Source organism: Tenebrio molitor, chromosome 9 (genome assembly GCF_963966145.1).
Source record: "Tenebrio molitor chromosome 9, icTenMoli1.1, whole genome shotgun sequence".
Taxonomy (NCBI): Eukaryota; Metazoa; Arthropoda; class Insecta; order Coleoptera; family Tenebrionidae; genus Tenebrio; species Tenebrio molitor.
Genome location: NC_091054.1, coordinates 3734763 through 3752739, shown reverse-complemented (window position 1 = coordinate 3752739; position 17977 = coordinate 3734763). Strand labels below are relative to the sequence as shown.

Here is a 17977-nt window from a genome sequence, read left to right as displayed (position 1 = left end):
TGAAATGTTTATGGTAAAACTGTACCAAAATACACATGTCAAAAGTGTCAAAAGTGAAATAAGTTATTGATAAATGAAAGCCAATTCAATGAAGTAAGTTGGTAGGTCAATCATATAATCTGGAAAATAAACAGATAAGCTAGGTAGGTAGATTACTTTACCCTGTTTATATCAAATTTTCGAACAAACCTCAAATCTTCAAATGCGATGACAAGTTAATTAAACAAATAACACAGGCTACTATTCAATTCTCAAAATTTTCGTTTTAATCACGAATATAACCATTTTTTTTTACTTTTTTCAACAAAGTTGTGCCGGTAGGGAAAAAAATTGTATTCAAACCTTGTTAAGAAAGTGTCCTTGCAGACCTTAGGCACTTACAAACCTCGTCTACGACTCGGTTTATAATCTTTGCCTGCGGTCTGCAAGAAACCACTTTCTTACCTTGGTTTGAAATATACTATTTCCCAAGCAGTGTTTTTTTTAATTTTTCGCTTTCATTGTTCTAAGTTGTTGTGGTCTGATGTTGAAAACCACTTCCGTTCAACATTAATTTACACGAAAAGACAATCAATTACGAGATAAAATAAAGATGGTGTAATTTTGTTCACTATTCTGAGCGGCTTCATCAAAAGAAGTCTAAACTAGAAGATTAAAGATATAAATAGTACAAAAAAATAACAACAGACAAGTGGCATTTGCTGATTGTTAACTCAACCAGTGCTCAGTTGATTATCACAAATGAGGCGTTTGGCATTGCTTGTGGTCGCTTGTGCTTTTATACACCAAGGTAAGTCATTTGGCTTAAGTTATTAAAATTCAAATCAAATTTAAACAAAATGCAGGTGATGGCCACGAACTTAAGTGCTATTACTGTGTAGAAAAGTGTCATTACCCACTAGAAGTGAATAAGTGTTCCGACGACAAATATATGTGTTTTTCATCATTTACAACAATCAGTGAGTAGGTACGCACGTATAATTTTTTTCAATTTTTAGTTGTGTCTTTCAGGTGATAAAACCGTGGAGCAGAAAGGGTGCGTTTTGATAGATGACCCTGACTTTAATTCAACTTGCGAAGAACTTGATGAAATGAGAGGAAGCTCCTGTTTCATGTGTCATACCAATTTCTGCAATTCTGCTGAAAGTTCGATTGCAACTTTTTATATGTCAACTTTATTTTGTTTAGGAGTGTTTCTTCAGATGTAGCAATTTGTAATCTATCTGGCACGTTGTTGTTTTGTTGTTGGAATTATCAATATTCGTCGAGAAGGATGATAAGATGGTCGAAAAGATTTGATCGTGTGAAGATTCCAATTTAAAAATAGATTGAGATTATGTGTTACAATGTACCTGCTCAATAAAAATAATCTTAAGTTGAATTTTTATTTCACTGACATAATTTTGTTAAATAAATCAGCTCTGACTTCTTTCTCGATAACTGTTTCCATTTGTAGTACTTATAAATACAAAGAAATATGAGGAATCTATTCGAGCAGAAATCAACGAGAAGCTCAAGAAGAAACTCTAAGAATTGAAGATGGTCTGCTGGAATATTTTCCAAATGTTAAGAAAAAGTTTAAGGCTTCACCAGTATGGACAAAATATTCGACGTTGAAAACAACTTTGAAAGTGTATATTTCGATATTTGTAAATATGGTACCTACATAGAAACCGGAAACGGCAACGGTTTTCGAAAGAAAACCAGTCGAGGAATTTTTTAGTAGAGTGTCAGATGAAGAATACTTGATTACGAATGTAATGTAATAGTTGTGATTGGGTACTTGTTTTGAATCTTTGTAAACTGCACTAATAAATGGGCGTTGCTTGTCTTGCCGGTACGAATCTGAACATTGAGGATTGGATACCGGGCAGCGTTGTGTCCCAGTTTTGTCGGGGTACTCTGCCCGCTCATTGGCCGGCCAATGAGCGGACTCCGCGTTTGGTCAACCTCCCCATAAATACGTGCGCCGGTTGAAATTCGTCCCACTTTCGTTCACGTTCTGAACGTGTTCGTTTCTCTTAGTTGTTTCTCTCTACAAAAAAGACTGCGGCCCTGTAAAAGGGAGCTGGACAAAAAGACGATGTTCAAATAACCGATATTACATTATATTTATCGGAGCATATTATGTAAAACAGGGTCACTATAGTGTCAGATTTTTACGATTACAAAAAGAAAAATAGGTATTGTTGTTAATGATACATAATTGTTTATCAGTCACATGTTGGGAAATAGTTTGTTGGCAAAAATGTATATTTTGTGTTTATGTTACGAAGCGTTTTTTTGTAAACAAGTGTTGCTATGCAGAAAATTTTGCTGTACCTACAGAAAAGTACCACTTTTCTAAATGACTTTGCATTTAGAAATACAGTAGATTTCTCTGTAGTACACGAAAAAACTCTTTCACACATGCTTGAATTGTTGGTTGCATATCCAACCTCGTCATGAGATTTAATATATACTGGGTGTAATTACTATCCGTTCACTTCTTAGTGTCCCTTCTCCACAATTATTTGGTGCGAGTTGTGTTTTTTGAAAAAAAAAAACTTTAAATGTATCAAATATCAGAAATGTCAAAAAATAGGGTTATGTTTATGTGTGAATACCTACTTGGATTAGATTGTTTGGAAATTTTTCTTCCTGTAAGGAAACCTATTGTGACTTTGTTCCGATTTGAAAAATCTTTTTTCATAGGAGTTTTAAATTTTTTCGCTTTCATTGTTCTAAGTTGTTGTGGTCTGATGTTGCAAACCACTTCCTTTCAACATTAATTTACACGAAAAGACAATCAGTTACAAGATAGAATTATAAAAATGGTCTAATTCTTTTCACCATTCCGGGCGGATTCATCAAAAGAAGTCTGAACTGGAAGATTAAAGATATAAATAGTACAACAAACAAGTGGCATCTGCTGATTGTTAACTCAACCAGTGCTCCGTTGATTATCACAAATGAGGCGCTTGGCATTGCTTGTGGTCGCTTGTGCTTTTATACATCAAGGTAAGTCATTTTGTTATTAAAATTCAAATCAAATTTAAACTAAATGCAGGTGATGGCCGCGAACTTAAGTGCTATTACTGTGTAGAAAAGTGTCATTACCCACTAGAAGTGAATAAGTGTTCCGACGACAAATATATGTGTTTTTCATCATTTACAACAATCAGTGAGTACGCACGTACACTTTTGTTTTCATTTTTAGTTGTGCATTTCAGGTGGTGAAACTGTGGAGCAAAAAGGGTGCGTTTTGAAACATGACTCTGACGTTATTTCAACTTGCGAAGAACTTGATGAAATGAGAGGAAGCTCGTGTTTCACGTGTCAGACCAACTTTTGCAATTCTGCTGAAAGTTATTCGTTTGCATTTTTTTATATGTCGAGTTTATTTTGTTTAGGAGTTTTTCTTCAGATTTAGAAAATTATAATCATTATCTGGCACGTTGTTGTTGGAATTATCAATATCAGTCGAGATGGATGATAAGATGGTCGACAAGATTTGATTGTGTGAAAATTCCAGTTTAAAAATACATTGAGATTATGTGTTACAATGTACCGACTTAATAAAAATAATCTTAAGTTGAATTTTTATTTCACTTTTATTTGTAGTATAGATACAAAGAAATATTATACAGGGTGTAATCGAAATACACGAAATAATTTTAACCACGAGCTACTGGCTTCATGTAGAACTCGGAAAAAATATTTAAAAAATTCTTTGTCAAAAAATAATGACATTTAATTTTTGAGGTACAATTTTTTATAGTTGCTTTTAGTCTTCTAGGTTGTCCCACAACCTCATTTTCAAAACTGTACCTCAAAAATTAAATTTTTTGTATATCGTAATGAAAGTGACATTTTTTTACACGCAAAATCGTAGTGAAAGTAGCACTTTTTTACATGAAAAATCGTAGTGAAAGTACTACTTTTTTGCATCATTTTATTCCATCTCCTTGGAGATGATTGTCAAAGCATACCCATTTTTTTTTTGTTGTAATTTTTCATAGGTGATCCTTTTAGACTAAATTTTTCAAGTTTTTTCGCTATGCAAAAAAATAGTGTGTACAACACGTTATGAAAGTCTCTTTTTTCACTTATTTGCTTGATTAACTAGGGCTACGCCCCTCGTTAAGCAATCTGCAAATTCATGAAAAAAAGTATGACTTTCATAACTAGTTGTACAAATAACAATATTTTGACATATATTTAAATATTTTTTCCGAGTTCTACATGAAGCCAGTGGCTCGTGGTTAAAATTATTCCGTGTATTTCGATTACACCCTGTATATAGAACTTCAAACTTACAAGTTGTTGAGTTAAGTGAGTACATTACGTTACGTATTACAGAAAATAAGCAGATTGTGAACTTTTTTGCTGCAAAAATGTAGGCCCTCTTTTAGAAATGCTTTTGTACTGTATAATAAAGCAAGGTCAATAGTGTAATAAATAAATAAAGTACCAAACTGATATAATATTTTATCTTTAGGCACGTGCCACTTAAACTTAGTTATTTACTGATAATTTTTTAATTGAACTACAATCCGTTAAGTAAATAAGTTATAACATAAATTGTGAAAATTTTCGTTCAAATCCTGAGTCAAAGCTATTGTTGTTGTAGTGAAAAAAACTTAATCCTTCGTTGTGTTGTGCTCCTTATTTTTATTTCATTAAGGTTCTACGAGAAGCCGTACCGTTGGAAGAGTTTTTTAACTGAAATGATTTTTAAGAGTCAGCTATTTGTCAACTATCCATTACGCTCGACGGTCGGGCAGCTGCATTTTGTGCTCTGCGCCGGGCCACAGTTACTTGAGTAGGTATAGTGGTCGCCAACACTCTAATAGCAGACCTTTTTTGCTCGCTATTGCAGTCGGCTCATAAAAAACTGGTTTGTTGAGACGACACGCGCGATGTGCATACAGGAGCGTATTCAAAATATATTAACGATTGAATCCGATTAAGTGAGTATACACCGTTCACACATGGGAGTTAAATTGGGTGCAAAACAACTCAATATGTTCACATCAAGTTGATGTTTTTTTATGTGGAGCGGCAACCATAAATTTTACATTCAGTTTTCACGCCTACTTCGACTACAATCATTTAGAATAACCCTGTATTTAGAATTTTGTTTTTGGCAAGGGATGCTCATACCTCCCCGCGGTTCTTGCTGGGCAACAAAAATTAAATTTATAATATATTATAATATGTTTGTACATTTTCCTGAATACGCTCCTGATTGCACGCGTCTTATTAATTTGCAGCTGTGTCGGAACCTTTGTCTTGTTTTTAAAATCCTGTTTTGTTTTATTTTGAGGCTGCTACTAAAGTGTTGGCAGATACTATACGATGGACACTGGCGGAGCCTCCCCGACTATGAAAGCTCCAAGGAATGAATTCTGATTCTGAAGAATTTAATTCAAATATTTTTGGCGAACTTTTTTCTTTTGACGACAACACCTAAGACCACATGTCATTTCATAAAACAAAATACCACTCTTCATTTCAGTTTCGTTATACATAGATACTTCTTAACATATTTCTTGGATTTCTTGGAATTAGTGAACTAGTGAACCACTCAAAAGGAAATGATTAGAAAATACTCCTAAGAAATATAAAATCTTAATTAAATTACATGTTTATTTTATTTTTGGGGGGGGGGGGGATCATTCATAAACGAATTTTTGTCATAAAAAATCGGTGTGAGGACTGCCGAGATCCTGCTGTTATAGACTTTATAAAAGTATGTTTCATCATATTTGCATAACGCATCAAATCCAGAAACCTTTCGAACATTTGACAATAAAATAAATGTTGGTGGATGTTTTAATTAACGTAACTCGTATTATGTCAAAAATTATTATTATGCTTACTTGTTTAATTCTTACAAGTTTTCGCTTTTATCGTCAAGGAAGATGTTTTCTTATCAGATTGTAATCATTTTTTAATTCTCGCTTAATCATTTTTTCAAGGAAAAATTAAACCGCAAATTAATGACCTATTTCGCATTTCCGTACGAATAAATGAAGATCAAGTGATCATTTTTCAGAAAACAAATTGACGCAACTAATAATCTGATAATTTTTATTATCTATATTCTAAAAGTGAATCCGACTACTTGACAAAATGATAATGATATCTATTTGGTTCTTTTATTGCATCGATCAAATGTCATGATATAACATATTTAAAAAATCGATGTACAGCCAGGTATGAAAACAATTTAATACGACACAATAAAACTATATAAATATCAATTAAAACTGAGCGCGTTGAACATTTTGCCTTTCTAAGTCCGCAATGTCGTCAGAAAGTAGATAATTTAAAAATAAAAGCGAAAACCCTTGACGTTTGCCAAGTGTTTTATTTTTCACAATAGCTACATGGAAAGTGATAAGAGCTCTGAAATATTAATCAGGGTTGTGCAAAAATTGAGAGAGTTGTGCAATAAATTAAGATAAATAGGGTTGTTTCAAGTTATTGCTGAATTTATGGTTTTTAGATAACGTAAAAATTAATAAATTTTAATCCGATTGTTTTTTTTTTCAAAGCTTGATTCAAATATGTTTAGTTTGGAACGCACAAAAAATACCACAGATTGTGAAACACCAATGAAATGAAGAATAGTGCTAGAATGTATTATAGGAAGGCCATGGAAATTTTGCACTTAATTTGAGGTTATAAATAACATCAATGTCTAGTGCGCTATTGTAAGTATTACTAGTTTGCAATAGAAGAATACGGAAAATTCAGCAACATGTATGTTCATTTTGATAGGTTAGCATGTCAGGCACTTTAGTGACGGAAATCAGACAGTGTGTCCAACGTTAAAAAAATAAATCATGGCCTCCCATTATGCATCATGTTCCAGATTACATTATTTGTTTTTGGTAATTGCAAATTACCTAAAAACGGATATGAAGCAACACTAATTAATCATGTGAACCACTTATTGGCCAAAATAAATTCATACGCAAAACGGATGTAGATAAGAGTCGCAGATTTTTGTAGTTTACAATAACTGGGTTATCATAAAAGTAAATGAAAGCAATGTATGAAAAAATGTAAAAGGAATAATAGTAATTATATTAAAGAACGAGTTTTATAAGGGTTGATTTGGCGCACGAGTCCCAAGTGTAGAAAACGAGTCGTAGAGGAGTTTCCTGTGGGACGAGTGCGCCAATGTCCTTATAAAACGAGTTTTTTATGTTATTTTTTCGAATTTGCACTCTTGTTTTAATTTGTAAATAAAAAAATTAAATTTTCAAATTGTAGGGAATTTTGTATTAATTGGTAATTCAAGGTAACGGATGCAACTACATCTGCAACAGATGTTACAAAGTAGAGTTTGAACATTAATAGTATTGGAAGTTTTTTGGTGTAAATGACAATAATACACTGAAATATTGATTACAATTTTCTTAGAGATCTATTAAAACACTCGCAGCCATAAACGACTCCAAATTGAATACAATAATAGAGCTATTAGACACGCAAATTCTAAAAAACATCTTTTTCAAAGAGAAGAAAGAAAAAATCTCCATTTTAATTGATCTTGAAATACAACGAAAATGTTTTATTCTAAAAATGCACCATATCTATACCTAAGAATGTGCTTGTATTGTTATCGAAGTCGTAATGAGCATAACACGTAGTTATTTCTGTTAATTGGTTAATGCATTTACGTCAATTACAGATAGTGATGAGTTTAAAACAATATGAAGTAACAATATTTTATCTATTTCATTGGTACAGGCATTTTGCGTGTAATACCAGGAATTTGATTAGATTAGATTGGACAGGTATCATGTCAAAGTAGCAAATTCTTGAAACATCTTCATTTTTGTACTTAATTTTGAAAGTGTACTTAAAATAAAAAATGAATTAGTTTAAGAATATTTAATTTTCCGTTGACCGCTTGTTAATTTCAATATTAATGAATTCTTTTGTCTAAATTATAGTGTATTAATGGACCTCATTAATACACTATTTTTCATTAATCAACGATTTTTGCGATTTTGACGTTTTGATTAAATTTTGATGTATAAACAACCTCGAACATGCATTGTTTGCACTCTTTGTGGAAAAGTGAATAGAAAATGTTGAAAAATTTAAAAATGGCCTACCCTGAGGACAAAAAAAGAATGAAGGTATTTATAAGGTCTCATCTTTATGGAAAAAGATGAAATTGGTTTTGATTTGGCTTTAATTTCAAAATTTGTCATCAAAAAAAAAGTTAGCGGTCAACGAAAAATTTTTGTAATCAACTCTTTTGTTAATGGGCGATTAATAATCTCAACTATTAAAGCCACTCACTGGCTACACTCGTTCGTGCTTTAAACAGTTTCGATTATTAATCGCCTTCATTAACTAACTAGTTTATTAAATAACTATTAATCCAATTTAAAAAAATTTTTGGTTGCTTAATGAAACTACATTTTCACTGTCGTAATTTCTATGCTTATAAAGGTCCACAAGCCACGTGCGGTTATCACAGCCACAGACGTCTATTGAAGTACTTATAGTCAATATACCTAAGTCATCACTCATCACTGTTATGGGAGCTAAGAAAAAGGAATAAAATAATGTCGATATGTGTTTATAAAATAAGCTTTGTTAAAAAAAAGGAAATGATTCTTAAATGGGATTTGTGAAAAATTCTTTAAAGGATTATTTTTTGTACCTATGGTTTCCGCGAAAAAAAGTTTTATTACACTAATACCTTAAGTCATAAATAAATAAGCTGTCAAGTACTTGTTATTGGCTGATATTCGAATTTGACAGAGATGGGAATTAATGTGTTTTCCTATTCATTTTATTGTGAGATTTGTCTGTCGATAATTCTTTCTCATGAGCATTCGGGCATCCGGGAAAATTGTTCTCGCCAGGTTTTTATTACTACTATTTGAATCTTCACCGTCTAACATATCCGCATTTTACTTTTCATAAAAATCCGTTTGAAAATAATCGAGATATTAGGGTCGAAAATCTTAGATGGGACATCCTGTAAATTACAGAGGCATTTATTCGTTTTCATAATTTTTTTATTTCAATTTTTTTTAAGGAGATAATCAAAATATCACTCGTGCTAATCAAATTGTCGATGATATCCCCTCGTGCGCATTCGTTACTTAATATTTTCCTCAGCTACTGTCAACCAACGAAACTGCAGGATTTCAAAAAATCCAACCAATGAAAACATTATCACAACGACAATTTGGCTTCACCAAACAAACTCAAGTTCAAATCTCTAATAATTGATGGAAGGCACATAAAAGAATTTTAATAAATAATTTTTGGTAGATTTTTGGTTTTAATTTTCGTTTTAATGATATTTAGTACCAAATTTAGAATAAAAGAAAAACACACATCGGTACACTCTGGATTAAAAAACACAAAATGTTAGTTTTACTTTACGATAAGTAGTCATTTCGTCACTGCTATTGAATCGAATCTATGGAACAGCGACAGGTGACTCATTCATATAGGAACCGTTCTCAAATCAATATAATAAGGTGAAAGTCTTAAAGGAAGTTTGTTTGACTATGCTTCGCAGAGCAAAATATTATGGCCTTAAAGATACCGAACCTTGAACCTTGAACAATTTCAGACAGATGGATCCCATCTCCATTTTTGTATTTTGAGTTTAATTTTGAGTGTAGTAGACATCTTTGAGTACTTCTTGATCTAATCAAACTTGTGCGAACTTACATTTTGTATCCGCTAAAGAATAAACCAAATTGTTTTAACAAAATTTATTAAATAAATAAATTGTCATGTCATTCAAAGAAGTTTCGTCAGAATCACTAGACAAGAAACTAGGAGAACGGACATTGAATAAATTCCAGCTGAGTTGCACAGATCTGTGTCGCAGATGAAACAAGAACCGCCACTTTGGTCATCGAGTCTGTCACACTGCGCTGCGGTAGCTGTATCACTGGCGAGAACGCAACCTTTGGCTTCTAATACCTGTCCATCTGTGTAAATAATTATTGCTAACTAAAGTCACAATGGAAAGATGGTACTGTACCTCCTTCGGCCCTCGATGAGATACACCTGTAGTCTATTAAGTCTGAATTTGGGCACGTTTGCTCGTCCAATGGGTTGTTGCAAGTGTATACACAGTAATAACATTTTGACACTGAGGCTTCAACACCTCGATGATAGAAGGCCACACAAATGGCCAATGTAAGGACTACTGCAGATACTTTCATTTTGAAGTTTTCAACTGAACTCCAGGTTCAGATTCAGACCATTTTATACTACAGGGTTTAAGTTATGGAGGGGAGCAACAATATTTTAAGCCATATTTTTGTTATCTCTACAAAGATATCTAGTGGAATAAGTTAATCCATTTTCAAGTAAACGTGGAACGAAAAAAGATCGATTCATAGATAAAAAAAATAAATCGCTGATAACGTAGGGATAGGTATATAATTGCTTTTATTGGTTTCAACTGTCATAAATTCTCATTTTTCTCCTTTGTAAATTGCCTCTTAACTGCCCTAAAGCAAAATGAGCAGATAACGAACCGTTGCCCTAGGCAACACATTCAACGTTACATTTCTGACAGCTCTTGAAAAAATTGTCAAAACTGTCAAAAGCAAATGCTAAACCATTTTCAAAAGATTTGGAAGCTTCAGGGACGTCGTTTCAAACAATAAAATTTTGTATGCAACTCGTTTCTGGGTAAATTGGGCTTTTCTAATTGCCCTAGAGGCCTTAAAACCCTCGCTACGCTCGTGTTTTAATCCTGTCCCTCGGGCAATTTGAAAAGCCCAATTTACACAGACTCTCGTTGCACAAATAACTATTATCTCCTTAGAAACGGTTAAAGTGGCATTTTTTTTTCTGACCGCAGTAGAAGTACTTCAAGTCCTAGGAATAAAAATGTCCACAGGCGACTCGACCGAGTCAAATGTAAGGTCATTTGTAGCGTTTGTCACGATTTATTAATCAATTACACGAAAATATATTTAATAATTAAATTATCCCTATTAAAAAAAGTCTGTAAAAAAGCGAAAAATCGACATTATTACCAGATATTTAACCGGTTCCACTATGGTGTATCACGAGTCGCCCGTTGTGGGCGTGTCCATAGCATGGATGTTGATGTCAGATGTCTCAATCAAAAATAGCGCAGGATGACCGTTCAGTGTTAAAAAGTAAACAATTTGTAAGTTGTGAGCGTTTGGTATTTACGTTTTGATCATTTTTGTTATATTTAGCGAACAACTGAAGTATGTCCGATGCCATTGAAAACGAAATGCATTGCGCTCCTCCAGAATTAACGCAGATCGCGGCAAACTATGTAGGATCTAATCCCACCAGTCCCGAAAAGTGTCATATTTCTACATAATGCTCCTGAAATCTACTTTTGATAATTTATTGAAGGCAAATTCACACATTTGGTACACTTCTTCATTCAAATACTTTTGTAAAAAAGAAAACTAGACAAGAAGGCAGCAGAATCGATACTGAAGAAATTCCAGTCGAGTTGCATAGATCTGTATCACACATAAAACAAGAACTTCCATCCTGTTCGGTAATAGTTTCACAATACTCTATGACAGCAGTGTTGTTGGCGAGGACGCAACCTTTGACTTCTTGCACGTCACCAGCTGCACAAATAATTTTTATTCATTGATAGGTATTAAAACTGAAACTGTACCTGTTTCAATCTTTGATGAGACGCACTTGTAGTCTACTGCGCCTGAATCTGGACATGCTTCCTTAATCAGTGGCTCCATACAAGTCTGCAGACAGGAGTAACATTGTGACACTGAGGATTCAACTGCTCCATGAAAGAGGGCAACGTAAATGGTCACAGTGACAATTGCTGCAGATACCTTCATTTTCGTGTGTTCAACTGAACCCCATAATGGGATGGTGACAGTTTTTATTAGGAAATTTTGGTCATGGAGGGGAACAATTGATACTTTTTACCTTATTTTTGTGCAAATTACTTCAACATTCGAGAAACGTACTTGTAAGTGATACTTTCATTGGTTCAGTATTTCAAATATGTTGCATTTTAAGTGAAAATCTAAAGAGAAAAGTGATTTTATTTTGTAGAAGAAGAACCACCAATAGTCGCAGATCGATACATGATAATGACTAATTAGTAGATAACAGAAGCGTGTTACTTGTAACGTATAAATGTATACATTTTAAGTTAATTTGTTAAACTTATGGTGTTTTTCTAGTATGGTGATAAGGTATCTTCTGCGAAAGATATTTTGTGCTATTTTTCTGGCGAGTGTAAGATTTTTGCACGAGAACAGCGAGGGCAATAATTACACGAGGGATGAAAAGGCAGTTTATTCTTTTGGTACATTAGTTTATAAGACAATGTATTTGTTTCATTTTATTGCTCTTTGTTTTCTTGATGCACGATTATTATTGTATTGGGTCAGTAATTTGGAGTCTTCTTAAGATTTGTGATAGAAGAACAAATTATGTAAATTCGGTCAAATCGTGATTGGTTAAAAAAAAATTTAGAATCTACAAGAATTGATTGATCAATTTGGTCAAGCAAGTGGTCAAACAGTTGGATATTCAAGAATAATCGAAGAAAGCGGAATCTTTATAGAGTAACTCGGGGTTAGAACTGTGAAGGAGTAACTTTTGTCCCCACGTGCTGTAAATTTCAAGCTAAATTATTTTCGTAATTTTTAAACACTACCACTACCGTTATTACTTCCTTTACTGCTCTCAATTAAAAGTAATTTGGGAAAACATTAAAAAAAATATTATCTTTTCACAATTTTCCATTTAATTTGTTTTAAATTCTTTATCGTGAAGTATGTGATCTATTTTGTCTTTAACGATCGGGGAAAGACGTTCTCGCCAAGGCGACCCTCTCTAAAATAGTTCTAACGAAGATTCTTCATTAATTCTTGGTTCCTTGGGACCCTCGCGGTTGAGGAAGCTCCGCTATTGGCTCAACCAGTTGTGGTCCGGCGCAGAGCATAAAACTCCTCTAAAGGTACTGCCTCTCGTAAAATCTTAATTAAATTAAAATAAGTAACACAGCACAACCTAGGATCAATAGGTTTTTTCCTCACTTATATTTTGTTTCGTATTGTTTGCAAAATACCCAGAAGAAAAAGAGAACAATCCCAAAAAAAAAGTTTCTTTCATTATTTTAAGTCCAAGTTTGAAAATGTTGGAAAAACGATATTAAAGCAATACAGAATGCTAAATTAGTAGCAATTTCAAAAACTTTATTAAAAGCTTCACACTTCTGACAAGTGTGAAGTCTTTGTTGAGCACAAGATAAGATATCTTACATGATTAGATAGAGGTAAATCAATTGATTCCACTTGTGTGAAGTTAAAATCTAAATTACAGCAGTATATTATATATTACAAGAGTCTCAAGTTCACCCTGAGTGTAAATTTATTGGATCAGCGCAGCGAGGGGAATAATTACATGAGAGACGAAAAAGCCAGTTTAGTCTCGTGGTGCATATTCTATTTTTACACGACTTTTTTTTTAAACACAGCGAGCATACTAGATTTATCTTCTTTGTCATAACAGAAACTTTGACACATTATGTTGAGATAAAAATTTCATAGTCATTATCATTATAGAGGTGGATTTATCAATTCCATAACCCCTCCATGGATGGGACTAAACCTTTTGCTCTATTCCCACTTCAGCATATTCTGGATGAATCTTGTTTTGTATGGATTGATATGTTCTTTTTTGTCTTGTGATAATTTGTGTTTTATAACTTTGCTCGACTATAGTTCGTTTTGATTTTGTTTGCGAATTCGATACTTGGGTTGATAAAATATATTTATCTACAATCGTGTAAAAACTAGGCACTTTTTGGACGAAAAATCGTTGTCAAAGTTCACGTTTAATGAAACTGATGGAATCGTGCCATAAAACTTTTAGTGCACGCTTTTATGGCACAGAACTCTGTGAATACAACAATACAATTTGTTTGAAACATTGTTTAGAAGTAGGTTGCTAAACGACGTGGCTCTCAAACGACTTTGGTTATTCATAGAATATTGAATCAATCATAATTATTTTATACAAATTTATGTTGAAACCGGTGCGATGATCTCACGATCGTAGATAAAATGTTGTAAGACATACGTGTAAAAAGTTCCTTTGTTGCACTCACATCCTTTAAAATACTCCCTCGTACCTCGTTCTTGCAATAAATGATAACTTTTTACAGTTATATCTTAAATAACTATTCTTGTAGCATAAATCACGGATGTAGTACCAAAGCGCCCCGTACTAACCCTTTCGAAGCGCTACCGTCGCCAGCGAGAATCGAATCGCTGGGCCCCTACCATCACATCAGCTGCGCGCCGTCGGAGCGTGCGGGACCATCCCCAGCCAGGCTATAAAAGGGATGCAGGCATGGACAATTAATCATTAGTCATTTAATCATTCAAGCTCCCTCAAGAGTCTCACCACAAACCTTTGTCAACTTTGTTTACCTAATAAAGAATTTACAACACAAACACTGTTAAATTCTTAATTTTTTTTATCCAGTTCCTTCTTTCCATAAAGCATTTACAAACGAAACAAACGCTAGAAAAATCGTGAAGAAGTGACAACAACTTTGCCCAGTGTGGTTTACCATCCTAGGTCTAGAAGTCACATTTTACTCCCTAAGTGGAGGATATTTGCTTCATCCGTACCTACTATAGGTACAGTAAATACAGTAGGCGTAAAAACTGGCATGGCTTGCTTCGACTACAATCATTTAGAATAACCCTGTATAATTTTGAAGTCATGGGAAACGGAAACCCTTCCACCATGAAAATAATGAAATGAAAAATCTACCGAGATATAAAGAACACTTGTAACGTTACTGATACTTGGAAAACATGATTTTAAAAAATGCTTGTCTTACATTCTACATCTTCGATTCTTCACCTCTGTAATCAATTTTAGCCACGACGTTGGGTTCGACTTCCTCTTTTTGTTAACTTGTAATTATTAAAATGGTGAATGAGAAAGAAATTATAATTTAAAAATTTATTAAAGCTTTAATTAAATACATTTATGCAAATCACAGAATCTTTGTAAGAAGGAAAACCAGACAAGAAACTAGGAGAACAGAAACTGAATAGATTCCAGCTGAATTGCACAGATCCGTGTCGCAGATGAAACAATCGCCGCCATTTTCTTCGATCAGGTCACAGTTCGCTCTGGAAGAGGAATCACTGGAGAGAATGCAACCTTTGACTGCTTCTTCCATTCCATCTGTGGAGATAATTCTTACTAACTAAAGGCACAATTAGAAAGTGACACTTACTTCCTTCCGCGCTTGCTGAAATACACACGTAGTCTAATACATCTGAATTTTGGCACGTTTCCACCTGCAATGTGCCGTCACAAGTATGTAGACAGTAATAACATTGTGACACTGATGCTTCGACGCCTCTATGGCAGAAGGCGACGCAAATGGCCAAAGTAACGATTACTGCAGATACTTTCATTTTGCGGTGTTAACTGAACCCCATCCTACAATGTTGACCATTTATATCAGAGATTTTGGTTTATGGAGGGGGACAGTAGTTGCTTTTTTAAGGTTTTTTGTGTGAATTCTCTCCACTACCTAGAAAAGCATCTCTGACGTTTTCATTGGTTGAGTATGTACCTACTTGAAAGATATCTTCTATTCTTGAAAACCTCAATTCAATTATTTTCAAATGCAAGTGAACAACGAACAACGACTGATCGATAGATAAAAGTGTTCATTTCGTCGATAGCAGAAGAGTATTATGTAAAAATATGCAGATAAGCAACATTTGTACTTTGCCTTTGTTGTTGTTACAGAATTAGATTTGAGTTAGGAAAGATTTTCCTCAGAAAATGTTTGTGACCTAGTGCTTAAAAATATTTCATCAATCTTCTGCTAATCTTTTTGAATGAAGAAACTATTCGGTAAGGTAATTTCTAGTACGAAATAATTTTTTTATCACGTTAAATATTATTCTTCATTATTTATTTACCAATTGCCTACTGGCTTGATAATGATGGATATTACTGGTGAGGATGATTTTGTGTCACGAGCCGTTGGCGAGTGGCGTAATTCATCCGAGCGAGTAATAGCCATTATCCGCGAATAGAATACTATACTTTTTCTACGACTATGAAGGCAAATTGATAAATAAGTTTCATTATTAGACAAACTGACGTTTTAAAATTATTACTTTGTATACTTAATACCATTACGTTAAGAGTAGAAGTGTCTTTTTGTGCTTAGTCCAGAGACCGAGACGAAGTCGAGGTTGGCAACTGGGCGAAGCACAAAAAGTCCTTCTACTCTGAATCTGAATAATCTGAAACATACCTATAATAATGAATGTACTATTTAATAGGAGTAGAAATAGCTATTTTGCTACGAGTTTCATACAAGATTTTTTCTAATTTAGTTACGAAAAGCACACATTCTAATTGAAATCCTGTTTAAATCTGCTATTTCAATAATTTTCCGGGATAATAATACTAATGTCACTTTTTAACACTAGTGATAAATAATGTCACTTTTTAACACTAGTGATAATATAATGTCACTTTTTAACACTAGTGATAATATAATGTCACTTTTTTGACTAGTTATTAAATAAAGCACGTTTGACAACTAAAATGACATATCACAATGGTTACTTTTCGTAACTGAATTAGAAAAAATGTATTTCGTCTTTGGATTTTTCGATTTTGGAATATTTGAAAGTATGTACAAGTACATATGTAAATATTTAAATACTGATTCTGTTTTCATGTCTTCATTCTGCATTGAATCTACATTAATTTATTCGTACTTTTAGGCACGAGGGTTCGAGTTTCTCTTTTTTTTCTACTTATAAAATATTATTAAAATGGGGAACGACAAATAATAATTTATTAAAACTAGAATTCATAAATTAAGTACATTTATGTAAATCAAAGAATCTTTGCAAGAAAGAAAGCTAGACAAGAAACCAAGATAACAGACACTGAATAAATTCCAGCTGAGTTGCACAGATCTGTGTCGCAGATGAAACATTCGCCACCATTTTCTATGATTGGGTCACAATACGAGTCGGCAAAGCCATCATTGAGGGGAATGCAACCTTTGATTTCTGACACCTGTCCACCTGTGCAAATAATTCTTACTAATTAAAACCACAATTAGAGAGTGACACTTACCTTCTTTCGCCTTTGCTGAAACACACTTGTAATCTATTTTGTATGTATTTGAGCACTCTTCCTCCTCGAATGGGTCGCTACAAGTGTTTGAACAGTGATAACATTTTGACACTGATGCTTCGACGCCTCGATGATAGAAGGCGACGCAAATGGCCAAAGTAACGATTACTGCAGATACTTTCATTTTGCGTTATTAACTGAACCCCATCCTACAGTGATTTATATGATATTTATAGTGATATTTGGTTTATGGAGGGGAGCAGTAACATTCTTTTGTCTTAATTTTCTCCAATATCTAGAAAACAACTTTGACGTTTTCATTGGTTAAGTAGGTACTTGAAAGATATATCTTTTATTCTTGAAGATCTCAATTAAATGATTCAATGATGATATGTATTTCCAAATGAAAGTGAACAACGAATGGCGACAGATCCATAGATAAAAGTGTTCAAGAGTATTATACATACGAGTATATTTTGGGTGTTACTTAGTAGTAATAATTACAACTGACGCCGTTTAAAGATCTCCCATTGTGCAGAGAAATGAAGACCAAGAATTTTTTAAATATTTTTCCCTCACCTACCAAATGCTTCTGAACACCGTACAATAATTTTAGTGCGACATTTTTTAAACACCCTGTATATTATACAAGGTGTCTCAAAATTTGCGAATTCTCAATTCAGAGCGTGGTAGGGAAGGACCCAGTGGAACTCGAAAAATATTTAGAAAAAAAAAATCGCTCTTTCTGAAGAAGATATAAGCATTTTAATTTTGTTCAATACATAATTCGGAATTCGCGAATTTTGAGACACCCTGT

The 17977-nt window shown here is 33.5% G+C and overlaps 4 long non-coding RNA genes across 5 annotated transcripts; 2 read left to right on the top strand and 2 right to left on the bottom strand.

Annotated features, from left to right (window-relative positions):
• Positions 1 to 517: 517 nt before the first annotated feature.
• LOC138137692 (uncharacterized) lies at positions 518 to 1381 on the top strand. Of its 2 annotated transcripts, none has more exons than XR_011161845.1 (3): positions 518 to 790; positions 846 to 963; positions 1012 to 1381. It is a non-coding gene; the product is annotated as an uncharacterized lncRNA (long non-coding RNA). The 2 variants fall into 2 exon arrangements; XR_011161844.1 differs by having other exon boundaries at positions 552 to 790; positions 846 to 959.
• A 1321-nt stretch (positions 1382 to 2702) lies between these two features.
• LOC138137693 (uncharacterized) lies at positions 2703 to 4736 on the top strand. The gene is made up of 4 exons (XR_011161846.1): positions 2703 to 3000; positions 3050 to 3163; positions 3213 to 4666; positions 4722 to 4736. It is a non-coding gene; the product is annotated as an uncharacterized lncRNA (long non-coding RNA).
• A 4995-nt stretch (positions 4737 to 9731) lies between these two features.
• Positions 9732 to 10299, bottom strand: LOC138139177 (uncharacterized). The gene is made up of 2 exons (XR_011162222.1): positions 10022 to 10299; positions 9732 to 9968 (listed from the first exon to the last, which is right to left on the bottom strand). It is a non-coding gene; the product is annotated as an uncharacterized lncRNA (long non-coding RNA).
• Positions 10300 to 14985: 4686 nt separating this feature from the next.
• Positions 14986 to 17379, bottom strand: LOC138138972 (uncharacterized). The gene is made up of 3 exons (XR_011162169.1): positions 17161 to 17379; positions 15281 to 17108; positions 14986 to 15228 (listed from the first exon to the last, which is right to left on the bottom strand). It is a non-coding gene; the product is annotated as an uncharacterized lncRNA (long non-coding RNA).
• Between the last annotated feature and the right edge of the window lie 598 nt (positions 17380 to 17977).